Source organism: Anomalospiza imberbis, unplaced genomic scaffold (genome assembly GCF_031753505.1).
Source record: "Anomalospiza imberbis isolate Cuckoo-Finch-1a 21T00152 unplaced genomic scaffold, ASM3175350v1 scaffold_103, whole genome shotgun sequence".
NCBI classification, from domain to species: Eukaryota; Metazoa; Chordata; class Aves; order Passeriformes; family Viduidae; genus Anomalospiza; species Anomalospiza imberbis.
In genome coordinates this window covers 66,651-85,711 of record NW_027099420.1, presented here as the reverse complement: position 1 = coordinate 85,711, position 19,061 = coordinate 66,651, and positions in this window count along the sequence as shown.

Here is a 19,061-nt window from a genome sequence, read left to right as displayed (position 1 = left end):
AGAAAGGATTTTTAGGATGCTGAGGGGAATCATGGGAAGAAGGAGACCAGGTAGGGCACGGTGCCACGTGCCATCCTCCATTTTCTTGGCTCTCTGGGGACTGGGAGCCATTTGTGTGGTCACTGCTCTCCAAAACACCAACACGTGCTCAGGGTTTCTGGGCTGGGGAGACAGGGTGGGGAGAATTCCACACGGTCTGGCCAGGACTTTGTGGACAGAGGGACTCGGTCACTTCAAGATGCTCAGGGAGCCGGCTTCCCTGGGCGTGAGCAGAGTCTGCACTCCTTCAAATACCGAGTTTTGGGGAAGAGGGTTCAGAACTGGGGTGGGGAGAAATAGGAAGAGCAGAGGTACATTCCTTGTTATTTGGCTTTTCCTTCACTTCCCTTTGCTTGAGTAAAGCTGATCAAACTTGCAAACTCCAAAACACAAATTCAGCTGAAGACGTGTGCCCAGACCTTCCCAAGGTTATCAATTTGTGACCCACCGTGTCCCAAAAGTGGGTATTGTGGACTTGTTCAGGAGAAACTTGCGGGAAGTGTAGAAAAAGCCACCTTATAAACTGTTTTAATTTTCCCTTAGAAAACTATAGATTTCCACTAACTAGCATTCCTATAATCTGATAATATACGCCTTTCTGTGCTGTGCTTAGCTTAGCCCCCATTGTAGACGTAAAATGCACTGCACAACCTCACACCGACAAAAAACAAACCCGAATTTGGTACCGATTTCCAAAAACCGCGGCTAAGAAGCGAAAACACGCAGCTTTTAGCCCTGCCCAGCGCAGCAGCCTGTGCGGCTTTTAAAACTGCCGCCGGCAGCAGCAGGGATCCCCAGCGCCATGCGGAGGAGCCGCGGCTCAGCGCCGCCCACGCCCGGCGAGAAAGCCCGAGCCATGGTTCTGCCCCCGCTGCCCGCGCCCTCCCGCCGCTCCCGGGAGCCGCCGCCGCCGCCCGCTGTGCCGCGGGAGAATCCGAACGCCCCGCACTGCCCTGAGGGGGCGGGCAGAGCCCCCCGCTCCCCCTGAGCCAGCGGCGCTGCCGCTGCCACGCGGGTTTTAAAAACGGCAGAGCCGCGCCGTCCGGGGCTATCTCTCCCGACCCCGCGGGGCTGCGCAGCCTTGCCGTGCTCGAGATAACAGCGAAAAAGCACAAGTGCCTCGTCAGGGACTCTTTCTGAGCTCCCCACCCCGCTATGGAGCGGGGATACTCACCCAAATCGGTGTCCTGGTCCGGCGGGGTCTTCTCTTCACCTGAATAGGACTCCTCGGGGCAGGAGGAGCTGCCCTATTCTTCCTCTGGGAAGGTCTGGCTCACCAAAAAGGAGGTGCGCTTCCCAGAGGTGCGGGACATCCACAAGTACTCTGTGGATAAAGCCCAAAGTCTCTCCTGGAGAGCTATGTCCTCAAAGCTCTGCCAGTGGACGCCAAGCTGCTTTAAAGCCTCTCCGTGGTCTTGTGAGGCTCCGAGAGCTCCGGAGTGTCCCGTCGGTGTGGCAGGGTCGGGCCAGCCTCCACGTCAGGTTGCCAAAATATTGGTGTTACCGATATCGAGGACAGGATGTGCCTTGGCTTGTCTGGCCCTGGTGCTGAACCAAATAGCAGCCACTGTGGTGTTTCACCCCGGAGACACTTTTGCCCGGCTGGATGTTGCAGCTGGGAGCATGGAGACAAGTCCAGACATGCCAGAGCTCCGGTGGCAGCGGGATGGAGTGAGTGGAAGCACACTGGGGGCAGCTGGGATTTACTGGGAGAGACCAAGAGTGACTGGGATCACAGAGGAATCATAAAGGAAGTTACTGGAATAATACTGAGAGTATCTAGGAGTGACGGGAATCATACTGGGAGTGACTGGAATCATACTGGGTGACTTGGAGTGACTGGGACCACACTGGAGGCAAATGGTAGCATAATGAGAGTGACTGGATTCATACTGGGATCATACTGGGAAGGACTGGAACCATACTAGGAGTGCCTGGAACTATTATAGGGGTGAATGGGAACACCTGGGAACATGCTGGGACCATACTGGGATGATACTGGGATCACACTGAGTGTAACTGGAAGTGACTGGGACCATACTGGGGATGACTGGGAGCCACAGGGCCCATGCTGGGAGTGTCCTGGGGGGAACTGGGGGAACTGGCCCAGCTGGGGCTCAGGGTTGTTCTCCCCCAGGGCTGCCCCAGGTCCTGCTACCACCCCCGGCCCCACAGAGCTGAGGGACAGGGGACAGCCAAAAGACAGGGCACAGGGACAGGGCACAGCTGAGGGACAGGGCACAGCCAGGGAACACGGCCTGGCCGAGGGACACTGAGCTCCAGCACTTTGGGCTGTTGCCCTTGGGCTCCCAGCACAGGCCCAGGGGCAGAATCCCCTCCAGAAACTGTTGTTTGCTTTCAGCTCTGCTCTGGAACATTCCCCAGGAGCCCTGCAGTGGCTGCAGCCCAGCCGGGTGCCCGGGGCCACCAAAGCTGCTCCGGCAGTGCCCTCCTGCCCCAGGCAGGGCACACAACACCCAAGGAAAGGCTCGTGCTGGGCTCAGGGCAGGGACAGGACACTCCCCTGGCGCTGCCCTTCCCCTCCCACACCCACCTTTGTACTCCAGAGCCTCCTGACCATATCTGATGTATTTTGGGGGCCCTTCCACACAGGTGTGTCCCAGGTAATGCTTCATCTGCTCCACCATGATCCCTTTGGATTCCCAGCACCTCTGGGTGATCCAGGCGGCACCGTCGGACACTGCAAAGCTCCCGGATCCCAGCTGGAAGCAGATGAAATCCCAGCCCTCGTAGCCATACCGGTGGGATCCATGGACACTCCGTTGGACAGGAGGTCACAGCTGGAAACCACCTGCACCCTGTGCAGGCCTGGGAACGAGGAGAGAATGGACCCATGGAGTCGTGTCCCAGCCACAGGGATTCCCTTGGAGCTCCCTGGATTCCCATCCCAGCCCCAGAGATCCCCCCCATCCCCAGAGATCCCATCCCAGCCCCTCAGAGTCCTCCATTCCCACAGATCCCAGCCCAGCCTCCGGCTCCCCCCACTCCCCCCACTCTGGTTGTACCGGCCCCGTCTCCAGGTCACTGTCGGCCACGGGCCGGTTCCTGTCTTTGAGCCGGATCTGGCTATCCCAATATCCTGGCTCTGGCTATCCCAATGTCCCAGCTCTGGCTATCCCAATATCCCAGCTCTGGCTATCCCCATATCCCATCTCTGTCTATCCCAATATCCCAACTCTGCCTATCCCAATGTCCCAGCTCTGGCTATCCCCATATCCCATCTCTGGCTATCCCAATATCCCAACTCTGCCTATCCCAATGTCCCAGCTCTGGCTATCCCCATATCCCAGCTCTGGCTATCCCAATGTCCCAGCTCTGGCTATCCCAATGTCCCGGCTCTGGCTGTCCCAATGTCCCAGCTCTGGCTGTCCCAATATCCCAGCTCTGTCTATCCCAATGTCCCAGCTCTGGCTATCCCAATATCCCAACTCTGCCTATCCCAATGTCCCAGCTCTGGCTATCCCCATATCCCAGCTCTGGCTATCCCAATGTCCCAGCTCTGGCTATCCCAATGTCCCGGCTCTGGCTGTCCCAATGTCCCAGCTCTGGCTGTCCCAATATCCCAGCTCTGGCTATCTCAATATCCCCGCTCTGGCTATCCCAATATCCCAACTCTGGCTATCCCAATGTCCTGGCTGGCAGAGCTGGGAAGGAGGTTCAAAGGCTCAGGGTCAAGGAAAGGGGGTGCAGGGACTGGGGGAGCTGGGATGGGGTGTCCAGGGAATCCTGTGCCCAGGAAAGGGGGTGCCAGGGCTCCTGAGTGTGAGGAAAGGAGGGGCTGGGGGCTGGGAAAGGCAGGAATGGGGGCCCAGGGGTCCCTGATCAGGGAAAAGGGTGGGGCTGGGGGCTGGGAGAGGCGGGGGGCCAGGAACAGGTTGTTTTTGTGCCGGATAAGGGGGTGCAGGGGGGTCTCAGTGCCGGGCAAAGGGATAAAAGGGTGTGTCAGTTCTCAGGAATGGGGGTGCAGGGGGGTCTCAGGGTCACAGAAATGGGGGGCAGGGATGTGGAGAGGTAGAAGGGAGTTCCAGGGGGTCCTTGAGCCCAGGAAAGGGAAGTCCAGGGTTTCCCAAAACGGGAGTACCAGGTACTCCTTAACCCCAATGCAGCATTAAGAAGCAGCATTCTTTATTCAGCTGGATGCACGGGGGATAGCTCCTCCCAAAGCCAATTTATCATCTGGTAACATGAGGTCACAGAGTGGGCTATGACATCACAGAGGGGGTTATGTGAGGTCATTGAGAAGCTATGGCATCATAGATTGCCTCTGTGAAATCACAGAGCCAGCTGTGACATCATGGGACAGAGGTCTGACATCACAGAACGGACTATGACATCACAGAGTTGGCTGTGACATCAGAGACCAGCTGTGTGACATTAGAGAATGGGCTGTGACATCTCAGAGCAGTCTGTGGCATCACAGAGGGGCTGTGTGACATCCCAGGAGGGCTGTGTGAGGTCACTGGGTTGGTCACTCCGCCCCAGCTCCCCCTCACAGGTTCTCCCACCAAGTCCAATGCTGTTCATGCCCAGCGGGGTCCCTGTCCCCTGGTATCCCCCCGGTCCACCTGGAGCCACAGCCCCCACCAAAGGATGTTCCACAGGATCCACCCCTGAGCCTGACATGGGGAAAAGGGGCCAGGGCTGTGTGACCAGGACATCAAGGACGTGGATTATCCAGGTCCCTGTGGCCTGGGTTGGGTTCCCAGGGCAGGAAAGATGTCTGGCAGCTGGAGCAGGGTTAGGGAAGGGCCTCCAAGGTGGGGCTGGAGCCCTTGGGCTGTGAGCAGAGGCTGAGGGAGCTGGGCTTGTCCAGCCCCGAGCAGGGAAGGCTGAGGGGCTCCTCATCCCAGCCTGGCAGTGCCAGCGAGGAGGGGATGGAGAACACAGAGCCAGGCTCTTCACCAGGGGCCTGGTGGGAGAGAAAAGGCAATGGGTGGAAGGGGAAAGAGGGGGGATCAGCCAGGCCAGGAGGAGATGAAGTGAGTCAGGCTGGTTTCAGCATTTCCTCAACACCAAAAGCAGCCTGACCTCCCTTCTCCATCCACCACTGACACCTTTGCAAATGAGGAATTGTTTGAGCTGTTTTGCCCCCACTCCAGGACGAGCATCCTGATACAAGAAATTAATTGTGTTTATTTCTACCACAGAACCACGGCTGTCTACAATCAATTCTAGTATGGAAATCACTTGTGGATGGTGGACTCATCAGACACTGCTGGGACGTTGCACATAGCTCAGGGAAGAGTGTGATTGTTATTAAATTGTGTCCTGTTCAACCATGGTCTTTTGGCCATGAAGAGAAACTTTCTGTGCCTCTGAGTCTCACCAGGTCCTGACCCCCAAAGGACACAAACCTGATGAGTTGTGGTTCCCACTCCAGTGGTGGCGCTTGGACCTCCCTCCATCCCCAGAGCAGAGCTCCCTTGTCCCAGAAAGTCCCTGGCAATGCAGGGATGAAGGAAACAGGACAGGTTGTTGGGATCAGGGGCAGGGCAGAGCCAGGGATTTGGGGTGGTTGTGAGCCCAGGGCAGGACCCGGCCCTTGGCCTTGGTGAACCTCATCCAATTGTCCTGGGCCCATGGCTCCAGCCTGTCCAGATCCCTCTGCAGAGCTTCCTGCCCTCCAGCACAGCCACACTCCCACCCAGCTTGGGCTCACCTGGGAACTGACTGAGGGTGCCCTCGTTGGCCTCGTCCAGATCAGCAATAAAGAGACTTCACTGACCTGGCCCCAGTCCTGAGCCCTGGGGACATCCCTGGGTGTGACTCCATTCCTCAGCTGCTCTGAGTGCCAGGGGTTGGATGAGGGAAATGGTGGGGAGGGGGTAGGGACAAAGTGTTACTGATTGCCAGACGTGAAGGGTCTTGATTTACACATTAATTCAGACTGCATTAGGAGGTGCTGGGGGTTAATATCAATTGGACATTGCTGATATCCATCTCTAAACAGGAAAAACTGGAAAAGAAAACAGGACAAAACAGTTCTCTCTGCATAGTTTGCAAAACAGTATATTCACTTTAAATACACTACTGAAACCTGTCTAATTCATCACAGAAGAATTGAAAACGTCAATTATTCCCATGGGCTTTTCTTGTTTGGAAGTTTTAAACAAATCTTTATGAGCCTTTCTCACTGAATTCCTGAACTGAAGAGCTCAAGAAAGAAGAGGCCTCTGGAGTAGTGAAATTCATCAGCAACCTCCAAGTGGCTGAGGCTCCATCCCCATCAGAGAAGCAATGAACAGAAATGGGCACAGATTAGATTGTCCTAGATTAGGGCAAATCTGGGAGAAGACCTCCGGAAGGAGCCCCCAGAAAGCAAACCTTCACGGCCCCTTCCCCACCTGGTTTGGGAAGAACTCCCTTGGAGAGTAGTGGAAAAAAACCTGTTTATTTAACAAGCAAACCACTCCCCAGTACAAAAACAACACCAGATGACAAAACTCTTTCACTGTTCTGAAGAGATGACAAATTCAGAAAGTCTCTCCTGGGGGTGGTCGCCCAGTTCTCGGTCTCCGGTGCTGGGGATGGCTGCTGCAGGTCAGAAAGTGCAGGCTCTCGGTGTCTCTTGGTGTTTCCCAGGTCCCGGTCTGGAGCAGGTTCAGATGATATTCAGGAAAGGGAAAGGGAAGGAGGAAAAAAAAACAATCCAGGGTAAAAATTGGACTGCCTAGCCTAGCTAAACTAACTAATAAGCAAAAGTAAAAGAAAAGCGAAAAGCAAGCAAGCAAGCAAGCCAAGCCTCTCCTATACACAGACCATGGAGGGAGGTGAGCCGGCTGATAAAAAGACAAAACAATCCTTCATTTTCAGAGTCAGTCCTGATGGCGCAGAACATAATATCAGGCATAAACAGAACACATGACTGGGGATACAAGCACCATAACGTCACCCGAAGACAGCTTTGTGGCTGCCCCAGCTCTGGGATGGGCCCTGGGCCTGGAGCAGGAGCAGCTCTGGAGGGCCCCAAGGCCGGGCTCTTGTGCTGGCCTGGGCAGATGGGATGGCAGCAGGGGCTGCAGAGCTCTCAGCACCTCAGCCCGAGGGGAGCAGGGCAGCCAGGGAGCCTCCTTTGGCCTTGGCCAAGCCCCTTCCCCCATGGCTGGGGCTGAGTCCTGGCTGAGCTGCAGCTGCTGCTGTGCCCTGGCCAGGGGCTGAGGCCGTGGGGCCAGTGGCCAGAGCAGCCTGGGCTGAGCAGAGCTGTGGGGCCAGAGCCGGCTGGGCTGTGCTGGGGAGAGGCCCTGGGTGCTGCACAGAGCTCAGGGCAGCTGGCAGAGCTTGCAGGGAGCTGGGCTGGGCTCAGAGAGCCTGGCACAGAAACCATCAGTGTCCATCCCAGCCTGGCTGAGCGTGCAGGGCAGGACTCAGCCCAGGCCTTGTGGGGCAGGGCCAGCGCCTGTGCAAGGCATGGAAAACAGGCAAGTGCCCGAGAGAGGAGGCTGCTCTGTGCCCTTGGGGGCATGGACACAGCAGGAACACTCAGGAGCCCAAAGAGCCTCCATGGCTGTGCTGGAGACCAAGGCTGGAGCAGGGAAATGCAGGGCTGCTGCGCCATGGGGAGGGCATTGAATTCCAGCACACACCTCAGCTCTCTGATGGTCCCGGCACCATGCTGGGCCCTGTTCCAGGCTGGAGCAGAGCAGATGTTGATGGCACAGGAGCCCTGCGGGGCTGGCAGGGACCTGCAGCTTGCAAGGTGCTCTGCTCCCCCTCAGCTCCTCTCTGAGAGATCCAATCCCAGCTCGGCACCTCAGGGCACAAGTGGCACTGCCTGTCCATGGGCACACAGCTGATGTCTGCCTGGAAAGGGCCACAGGTGTTAATACTTGTACATTTCATATTATACAAGAACATTTTTATTATCTGTGTCACTCCAGTACTTTTAAGAAACAGCAATTTTCTGAAGTACTGATGGCAGAAGGAAAAGAAATACTGATCTTCCCATCTCCTTGAGTCACCAATATTCTGTTTATTCTTTCCTCTCCCTCTTCCTTCAGGTGTTTCCAGTTCTCCTGTTGAAATGGCCATGTCTAAGGACATCTCTGCACTAGACCAGGTGGATCTATGTACTTCCCGTTGCACCCAGATTTCCCCCTCCAGCTACTTTCTGGTCATTCAAATGTCTCTCACCTGACTGGTTTCATTCTTTGCACATCAGGGAGTGGCCCGATCTTTTTGAAGTTCAAATAAATATTAATTATATCTTACTATTTTTTAATCTATCATGGAATTACCTTTTCTTGTGTCTTTGTCTAAAACTGTTCTTGTACAGAAGTTCCTTGGGGATGGCTGGAACATCACAGAGAGCTTAGGGAAGAGCTGTGATGGTTATTAAACTGTTCAAATGTTCAACTTGTATTTGTTGTCAAGAAACCTTTCTGTGCCTCTGAGTGTCACCATCCCTGAGCCCAAAGGACACAGACCTGATGAGTTGTGGTTCCCACTGCAGGGGCACTTGGACCTTGGCTCTGCACAGGAGAGCTCTTCATCCACTTTCCCTCTTTTCCTCCCTCGGCGCATGGAGGGAGCTCCTGACTTCAGCCTGTGACTCGTGTGTGCAAAGAGCAAATCTGGGCAGAATCAGGGCAGGGAGGGGTTGGGGGGCCTTGGGATCTGTGCTGGGCACAGAAGGTGTTTTCCATTGCTCTGAGAATGTCTGCTGTGCACAGTGGAGTTAATATCCAGCAGAGGAATGACTTTTGCATTTGATGGAGCTCTGCCCTCCCTGGGGTTTGCTGGCTGACAAGAAATGAACATCCCTCTGTTTCTCGGGCAGCTCCTTCTCCAAGGAAAGCAGGGGGGAGTTGGAGCCAAGGAGCAGAAACTTGCAGGTGCAGCCTGGGCTGGAGGGAGCTCAGATTTGCACAAGGCTGCTCTGAGTGCCAGGGCTTGGATGGGGGAGATGGTGGGGTGGGGGTAGGGACAGAGTCTGACTGATTGTCAGCCATGAAGGGTCTTGATTTTCATATCTATTCCAAGTGCATGAGGAGGTACTTGGATTCAGTGTCAATTGGAGATTGCACATATCAATGTTATTACCAGGGGAAAAAAAAACTAAACAGGACACAAAAAATCTTTTCTCACTGTCTTTTTAAATATACTGTATTCACTTGGTATAGGCTTCTGAAATTGGTCTAATTAACCACAAAATATTTGAACACTTACATTATTCCCAGAGGTTTGGCTTGTTAAGGTGTTTGGAATGTTAATGAGCTCTGGGACACTGAATTCCTGAACTGAAGAGCTGAAGGCTGAAGAAGCCTCTGGAGCAGTAAAATTCAGCAGCAGCCTCCAAGTTGCTGAGGATGTCAGCAGCCCCCACTGAGGCCATCCCTGCCCAGAGACCGTGGGGGAATGGGCAGACAAGGAGAGCGTCCCTGGGGCTGGGGCAGCAGAACTCAGAGGCACCAGCGGCTCCAGCTGGGAAATGGAGTGTGGAATGGGGCTGTGAAAGCCCTGCCTGGGCTGTGCCAAGCAGGACACACAAGCCCTGACCCCCATCCCCCAAACAACTCTCTCAAGGAGACATTTAAGAGGAATTGCAATTGTTTGTGTCCTCTGAGTTGGATGAACAGGAGAAATACCAACAAGAGATTCTCAGGAGCTCAAAAGAACAAAACAGCATTTTTGGGGAACTTAAAAAAATCAGAGAAACTTTGGCAAAACGTCTTATAAAACATTCAATCAACAAAAAATGCTTCTCAAAGCATTACCTTGGCCCATTCACTCCACAAACTCTAAGCTTGTTCAGTTTTAAGTTAATCAAAATTTGCAAGACAACAGAAATAGAAGTAGACCCAGAAAGAGAGAAAAATAAGATTTAAAGAAGCACACAAAGAGCTACCAACTCCTGGATTCCAGTGATGTTCAGATAGAAATTCCAAGAGGAGGTAGGGTCAAGATGTGTGCTTGCCTTGTGCTGAGCCTTAAATGCCCCTTGGTGTTCCTGGGCCCTTCCCCCAGGTGGGACTTGGGGTCATTTGGTCACTCAGGAGGTGGGCTGGGGGCTCCAGAGGTGGCTGTGGAGCATTGCCTGTGCTGTGCCAGGGACTGGCAGACACTGCTGGGCTGGGATAGAGGCTCTGGGGGGATTGGGGTTCCAGGGCAGGGCAGGGCTGGGGTTCCAGGGCAGGGCAAGGCTGGACCTGCCCCTTCCTCCCCCACACATGAAATGTTTCCAGCCAACAATCTCCTCCAGTCTGTCACAACAGGCAGTGTTGGAGGTGAAATCCCAATTGTGGCCATGGGCACCTGGACAAGAAGGACAGTTCTTTTGCATAGGAAGGAAAGCCCTAGTTCCCAGTTAATTTCTGGTTTGATTGCCTGGATTCTGTTTGGTTTTGTTGTTGCTTTGTTTCCTTGGTGTGCCTGCAGTGTCCAGTCAGGAGCAGAGTGACTCTTGCCAAGGAACTTTGTGGTGCTGTCACTTAATATTAAATCTGGTTTTAGCTGATCCCTTGCTGGGCATTTTTTCAGCGCTCTCAAGCCCTCGTTGGTAACAGGGTGAAGGAGCCCTGGCCCAGGCTCTGGCCCTGGGGGACACGGGGACGCTGCCGGAGGGTCCCTGTCCCCCTGTCCCACCCCCCCAAAGCCCCAGCCCCTATCCCCGTGTCAGGCTCTGGGGTCGATCTCGTGGAACATCCTCTGGGGGAGGCTGTGGCGCCGGGGGCGGGGGGATCCGGGCGGACAGGGGACCCCGCTGTGCACGAGCAGCGTTGGACTTCTCTGGGGGAACTGTGAGGGGGGGCAGGGGTGGAGTGACGTCCCCAGTGACCTCACACAGCTCCTTGTGATGTTACACAGCCCCTGTAATATCACACAGCCCACTCTGAGATGTAACAGGTCAACTGTGATTTCATACAGGTGCCCTGTGATGTCACAGCCTGCTCTTTGAGGTCCCAGTCTACTCTGTGATGTCACAGAATCTGCCCTGTGATGCCACAGCCCAGCCTGTGATGTCACAGACACCCTGTGATGTCACAGCCAGCTCTATGATGTCACAGCCACCTTTGTGATGTTATGCAGCCTCGCTGTGATGTCACAGCCTGCTCTGCGATTTCTCAGTCAGCTCTGTGATGTCACAAACCATTCTGTATTGTCTCAGCCTTCTCTGTGACATCACACAGCTGCTCTGTGATGTCACAGAGCCCTTTTCTATGATGGCAGAGTCTTGTCTGTGGCCTCACAGCCTGTTCTGTGATGTCACGCTGCCTGCCTGTAATGTCACAGCCGAGTTTGTGACCTCACAACCTCCTCTATGATGTCACAACCTCCTCTGTGATGTCACAGGCTGCTCTGTGATGTCACATAATAAACCAGTGATGTCACAGCCTACTGTATTATGTCACAACCTGGTCTGTGATGTCACACAATCACAGAATTGCTGGGTTGGAAGAGACCTTTTAGGTCATCAAGTCCAACCCATGCCCTAACACCACCTCAGCTAAACCATGGCACTGAGTGCACATCCAGTCTTTTTTCAAACACATCCCATGATGGTGACTCCACCACCTTCCTGGACAGACAGTTCCAGGAATTTATCACCCTTTCCACAAAAAATCTTTTTTCCTAATATCCAACCTAAATTTCCCTTGGTGCAGCTTAAGACACTGTCCTCTTGTTCAGTCACTTGCTGTGAGAAGAGACCCACCCCCACCTGATGGCAACCACCTTTCAGGAATCTGTAGAGTGATTATAAGGTCACCCCTGAGTCTTCTCCATGCTAAACAACCCCAGCTTCCTTAGTCATTCCTCACAGGACTTGTGTTCCAGGCCCCTCACCAGCCTTGTTGTCCTTCTCTGGACACGCTCCAGGTCCTCCATGTCCTTCCTAAATTGGAGGGCCCAGAACTGAAAACAGCACTTGAGGAAAGGTGCCAGTACAGGGGAAGAATGCCAAGTGCACCAGTGCCAAGCACAGGGGAAGAATGACCTCCCTGCTCCTTGCTGGCCACACCATTCCTGATCCAGGCCAGGAGCCATTGGCCTTCTTGGCCACCTGGGCACACTGCTGGCTCATGTCCAGCCTGCTGTTCACCAGTGCCCCCAGGTCCCTTTCTGCCTGGGCACTGTCCAGCCACACCATCCCCTGCCTAGAGCAGTGCAGGGGGTTATTGTGGCCAAAATGCAGGACTGGGCACTTGGACTTAGTAAGCTTCATCTTATTGGAATCTGCCATCTATCCAGGTGTTCCAGGTGTTCCTGCAGAGCCCTCCTACCTTCCAACAGATGGACACATGCTCCCAGCCCAGTGTCATCTGCAGATTTACTAATGAAGGACTCAATCCCCTCATCCATGTGGTCAATAAAAATATTGAACAGAGCTGGCCCAGCACAGAGCCCTGAGGGACAGCACTGGTGACTGTCCCCAGCTGGATGCAGCACCGCTCACCACCACTCTCTGGGCCGGCCATCCAGCCAGTTCTGAACCCAGCACAGAGTGCTCCTGTCCCAGCCGTGGGCTGCAGCTTTTCCAGGAGTGTGCTGTGGGAGACAGTGTCAAAGGCCTTGCTGGAGTCCAAACAGACACATCCACAGCGTGTCCTGCATCCACCAGGAGGGTCACCTGGTCATGAAAGGAGACCAGGTTGGTCAAACACGACCTGCCCCTGCTGGCTGGGTCTGACACCCTGGCCATCCTGGAAGTGCTGTGTGATGACACTCAGTGTGAACTGTTCCATGACCTTACTGGGTACTGAGGTCAGGCTGACTGGCCTGGAATTACCAGGATCCTCCTTCCCACCCTTGCTGTGAATGGGTGTCACATTGGGCAGCTTCCAGTCATCTGGGACCTCACCAGTGAGCCAGGGCTGCTGGTAAATGGTGGAGAGCAGCTCTGCAAGCTCATCTGCCAGCTCCCTCATCACCCTGGGGTGGATCCCATCTGGTCCCATGGATTTATGAACATCCAAGCAGCTCAGCAGTTCTCTGATGGCCTCCTCTTGAAAAATGGGTGCACCAATCTGCTCCCTGGCACCATCAACCAGCCCAGGAGGACAGTTGTTCTGAAGGAAAATCATTTTCTCACTAAAAACTGAGGCAAAAAATGGCGTTAAGCACCTCTGCCTTCTCATCTGCAGTTTCCAAATTGACTTCCACATCTAATAACAAACAATGGTTGGTCTTACCCTTCCTTTTACCATTGATGTATTTGTAAAAACGTTTTTTATTATCCTTTATAAAAACTGCCATTTTAAGTTCAAACTGAGGTTTGGCTTCCCTAATTTCTTTCCTACATGCCCTAGAAAGCCCCTTAAATACTTCCTGAGAGACCTGACCCTCCTTCCAAAGATGATACATCCTCTTTTTATTCCTACGTTCCTTCAAAACCTCCTTTCCCATCCACACTGGATGTTTGCCTAGTCGACTCATCTTTGGGCACACAGGAACATTGTGTTCCTGTGCCCTTGAGATCTCTGTTTTGAAGCTCCCCCACCTTTCCTGAACTCCTTTCTTTTCAAGGGCTGCTTCCCAAGGAACTCTCTGAATAAGTCTCTTAAGTAGGCCAAAGTCTGCCCTCCGAAGTCCAATGTAAAAGTCTTATTAGTGTTCCTCCTGACTTCACCAAATATTGAGAATTCTATAATTTCATGATCACTGTGCCCCAAGTGACCTCCAACCACCACATCTCCCACCAGCCCATCTCTATTTACAAAAAACAGATCCAACATAGTCCCTCCCCTGGTGGGCTCACTCACCAGCTACGACAAAAAAGTTGTCCTCCACAAACCCTAAAAATTTCCTGGACTGCCTCTTTTCAGCTGTATTGAGTTCCCAGCAGATGTCCAGCAGGTTGAAGTTGCCTACAAGAACAAGGGCTGATGATCCAGAAACATTCTTTAGCGGCTTATGGAATGAGTTGTCCACCTCTTCTTCCCAGTTGGGTGGATGATAACAGACTCCCAGTAGGATGTCAGCCTTGTTGGCCTTCCCCCTAAGTCTCACCCATAGACATTCAACTCCATCATCATTAGTTTCAACATCCGTAGCATCAAAATCCTCCCTAATATAAAGGGCCACCCCTCCACCTCTTCTCCCTTTCCTGTCTCTCCTGAAGAGCTTGCAGCCATCCAGTGCAGCGCTCCAGCCATGTGAGTCGTCCCACCCTGTTTCTGTGATGGCAATTACATCACAGCTCTGCTGCTGCACCATGGCCTCCAGCTCTTCTTGTTTGTTACCCATGCTGTGTGCACTGGTGTACATGCACCTCAGCTGGGCTGCTGATTTCACCCCTAGCTCAGGCTTACCACCCATGAGCCTGCTTCCAGACAAACCAGCTACATCCCCTTCCCCTTCAGACCTAGTTTAAAGCCCTCTCAACAAGTTCTGCCAGTTCATGAGCTAAAATTCTTCTGCCCTTCACAGACAGATGGAGCCCGTCTGGTCCAAGGAGGCCAGCTGCTGTAAAAGTTGCCCCATGATTAAAGAATCCCAAATTTTGTCAATGACACCAACCCTTGAGCCACTCATTGATAATGTGAGCTCTCCTATTGCTTTCAGCGTTTTTCTCAGACTCCAGAGGGACTGAGGAAAAGACTGTCTGTGCCCCTGTCCTATTAACCACCTGACCCAATGCCCTAAAGTCCCTTTTAATTGCCCTGACACTCCTCTTTTCAATCTCATCACTGCCAGCCTGGGGTATCAGCAGTGGGTAATAATCAGAGGGCTGAATCAGCCCAGGCAGTGTGTCAGTGATATCCCGTACCCGGGCCCCAGGGAGGCAGCAGACCTCTCTGTGGGGTGGGTCTGGTCGACATATGGGGCCCTCTGTTCCCCTCAGGAGGGAGTCACCCACCACAATTACCCTTCTTTCCTTTTTGATGTTAGAGGTGCTGATCTGTCTCACAGATGAATCAAAACTGGGAGGCTCACTGGGCAGATAATTTTCTTCTAAACCATCTGGCTGACTCTCCAGATCCAGGGGATCACACCGAATCTGAAGTGGCACCTGGCTTGGGAGAGGGGGTTGGGAGGGATTTTTATTATTACCTCCTCGAGTAGGTACCCACTCCCACTCCCCTTCATCAGCCAGGTGTCCTTCTATAGCCTGACAGTGGGAGGTGTAGGAGACAGCGGGAACCAAGGAGAGCATTGCTGCCCTGCCAGACCTCATGGAACCAAGGGTCCATTGGGACACTGCAGGGCCCTGGGGCACCACGGTGCCATTTTGACACTGCAGGGCCCAAGGATCCAAGGAACTTTGTGACACCAGAGGGACATTGTGACACTGGGAGGCCTCATGGAATCATGGACAGCATTGGGACACTCTGGGGCCTCATGGAACCGTGGTGACACCAAGTTGTCTGGGGGTGTTGATCTGCTGGAAGGCAGGAGGGCACTGCAGAGGGCCCTGGACAGGCTGGGTCCAGGAACCAAATCCAACAAGGTGAGGTTTAACAAGCCCAAGTGCCGGGTCCTGCACTCTGGCCACAACAACCCCTGCAGCGCTACAGGCTGGGGACAGAGTGGCTGGACAGCAGCCAGGCAGAAAGGGACCTGCAGGGACTGATGGACAGCAGGCTGGACATGAGCCAGCAGTGTGCCCAGGTGGCCAAGAAAGCCAATGGCTCCTGGCCTGGATCAGGAATGGTGTGGCCAGCAGGATCAGGGCAGTGATTCTTCCCCTGTGCTCGGCACTGGTTGGGCAGCACCTCCAGTGCTGTGTCCTGTTCTGGGCCCCCCAATTTAGGAAGTACATGGAGGGGCTGGAGCGTGTCCAGAGAAGGGCAACAAGGCTGGTGAGGGGTCTGGAACACAAGTCCTGTGAGGAGCGGCTGAGGGAGCTGGGGTTGTTTATCCTGGGGAAGAGGAGGCTCAGGGGACACAAGGCGGTGTCAGGGCACAGGCTGGACTTGATGATCTCCAAGGTCTTTTCCAGCCTTGTTTATTCTGGGATTCTCTGAAACCACCCTGGGAGCAGTTGCAGGAGGAGCCCTGGGCCTCCTCTTCAGAAGCTCCAGCAGCCCAGGTCCCTCAGCTCCTCCTCACAGCCCCAAAGCCCATCCTGTCAGTCCTGCAGAGCCTCTGCAGCCCCTCCTCACTGCCCAGAACAGGGAGCCCCACAGCCAGACATAGCAGCCCAGATGTGCCCCCCTGGCCTGGGCTGCCTCTGGCAAGGGAGCAGCACCAGGCACTGCAGGAGCCTGCAGACAATTCCTGCAGCACTTGTGCGATGATCCTGCTCCCCAAGGGCCGTTCCCATGGTGCCAAGTCAGGTACTGGAATGGGAAGTGGGGCCAGAGAGGAAAGGGCAAACAGGGATGGGCTGTTTGCAGGGGAGGGAACAGGGGTGGGCAATGGGAAGAAATTTGTAGGAGGAAGAGTAAAGAAAGCAGAGGTGAAGCCAAGGAAATGCTCAGGGCAGTTTGGGGGTGGCTGCCAGGCAGCTCTGGCTCTGAGCAACAGCGTCTGCAGTGGGACGGGAAACTCCCAGCTGATGGGAACAAACTTTCTGGCTGGCTGCAGAGGCCAGGACAAAGCTGAGTGGTTTCCCTGGCGTCCCCCAGCCCTTCCTGGCCCCAGGGGCTGATGGCATTTGTGCTCCCTCAGGTTCATGTCCCCACAGCAGCAGCATGGGGGTGCTCCCGCCTGCTGTGTGCAATGCAAACAGGGGCTCCTGAGCCAGCGCTGCCGTGGCTGTGCCTGCAAGGATGCGGCACCTGTGTGAGCTGGGGGAAAGGCCAGGGCTGCAGAGGGGGGATGTTGTTGGCAGCTCCATGAGGACACTCTGGGACGCTGCCCTGGGCTGTCCAGCGCACTGGGGATGGATCAGCCCCTGCTCTGCTGCTCCTTCCCGTCTCCCCCAGGGCCCTTGCAGAGCACCAGCCATGCTGTTTGCCCCCAGCCTGCCCACGGCCAGCCTGGGGCTGCTCACGGGGGTTTTCTGTGCTGAGCCTTGGCCTGGCCGTGTTCTCGAGAGAGCCTGGGCAAGGAGCCTGGAGCCCCCAGGCCCTGGCCTGAGGCGTCAGCGCTGCCCCAGCAGTGCCCATGGGCTGTCCCTGCTGCAGCCCCGGCACTGCCACCCCCAGGACTGTGCCCGGCCCCGAGAGCACTCAGGCCCTGCAGCAACACCAGGGCCACCAGGGCAGCGGGGCAGGGCCACGGGAGCAGCACTGGCAACACCAAGTGCTGCTGCTGCTGGGCACAGCTGCTGTGCCAGCACTGATCTGCCCCAGCTCTGCACACAGACATTGCTGCTGCAGCTCCAGAGAAGGCAACAAAAGGGCATCTCTGCAGAAAACTTTGCTGGGACATCCTTGAGTTCCTTTAAAGCCACCAAGAGCGTAGCCCCTCATTGACACAGTCTGTGGCCACAGGGAAGGTGGAGGGAAACAAAATGAGAAATGGCAAAAACAATGGCATTTCTTTGTAGAAAATATTTTAAAAACAAAACAAAGAAAATGAACCTCCAAAATGAAACCAACAAGAAGTTTCAAAATTACTTTTATTACAGGTGACTGGCAGAAATTAGCCAGCAGTTTAATGTTTCTGAAACCATCCAGTCATCAGTGTCCACACTGCAGCCTTGAGCTCCTGGTTCCTCAGGCGGTAGATGAGGGGGTTCAGGCCTGGAGGCACCACTGAGTACAGAACTGACAGGGCCAGATCCAGGGATGGGGAGGAGAGGGAAGATGGCTTGAGATTGGCAAACGCTGCAGTGCTGAGGAACAGAGAGACCACGGCCAGGTGAGGGAGGCAGGTGGAAAAGGCTTTGTGCCGTCCCTTTCAGAGGGGATCCTCAGCACGGCCCTGAAGATCTGAACATAGGAGAAAACAATGAACACAAAACAGCCAAATGCCAAACAGGCACTAACTGCAATGAGCCCATGTTCCCTCAGGTAGGATTTGGAGCAGGAGAGCGTCAGGATCTGGGGAATTTCACAGAAGAACTGGCCCAAGGCATTTCCATGGCACAGGGGCAGGGAAAATGTATTGGCTGTGTGCAGCAGTGAATAGAGAAAGGCACTGGCCCAGGCAGCTGCTGCCATGTGGGCACAAGCTCTGCTGCCCAGGAGGGTCCCGTAGTGCAGGGGTTTGCAGATGGACACGTAGCGGTCGTAGCACATGATAGTCAGCAGGGAAAGCTCTGCTGAGATGAAGAAGGCAAAAAAAAAGAGTTGGGCAGCACATCCTGTGTAGGAGATGGTGCTGGTGTCCCAGAGGGAATTGTGTATGGCTTTGGGGACAGTGGTGCAGATGGAGCCCAGGTCGCTGAGGGCCAGGTTGAGCAGGAAGAAGAACATGGGCGTGTGCAGGTGGTGGCCACAGGCTACGGCGCTGATGATGAGGCCGTTGCCCAGGAGGGCAGCCAGGGAGATGCCCAGGAAGAGGCAGAAGTGCAGGAGCTGCAGCTGCCGCGTGTCTGCCAGTGCCAGCAGGAGGAAGTGGCTGATGGAGCTGCTGTTGGACATTGGCTGTGGCTGCACATGGGGACCTGTTCATGGAGAAAGGACAGTGAAGAGTCAGGAGAGGCTGCTTGGAGCCAAACCTGGGCCATTCCCTGTACAATGTCCCGCTGGGACTCACCTACACTTCTTCCTGCTCTGGGAAAACCTTTGGCTGCAATCAGAGCACAATCACACTCCCGGGTCACCCTGGGATAAACCAGACCCTGCCCAGAGCAGAGGGATCCCTGAATGTCCCACCCTCTCCAAAGGTCTCTGGGCAAGGTCTCACCTGTGGCATCTCTGCACTTCCCCGTGGGACATTCGGGGAACTCCCAGAGGCCCTGGCACAGCTCTGCACCCAGGAGGGCAGCTCAGAGCTGGGAAGGGCACAGCAAGGAGATCCCTGGGTGTGCCCATGATGGGATCTCAGGGAGGGGCTCAGCTCATTCCCCTTTCCCATGGACTGCTTTGCCCACAGCCCCACAGGTCCCAGGGAAGCTTGGACACCCCATTCCCATGGACAGCCCTGCCTGGCAGGAATGCCTAGGGCAGTGCCTGACTCAGCTGCTGCAAACCCCAGAGCCTCCCTGAGAGCACCAGAAAACACTGACAATA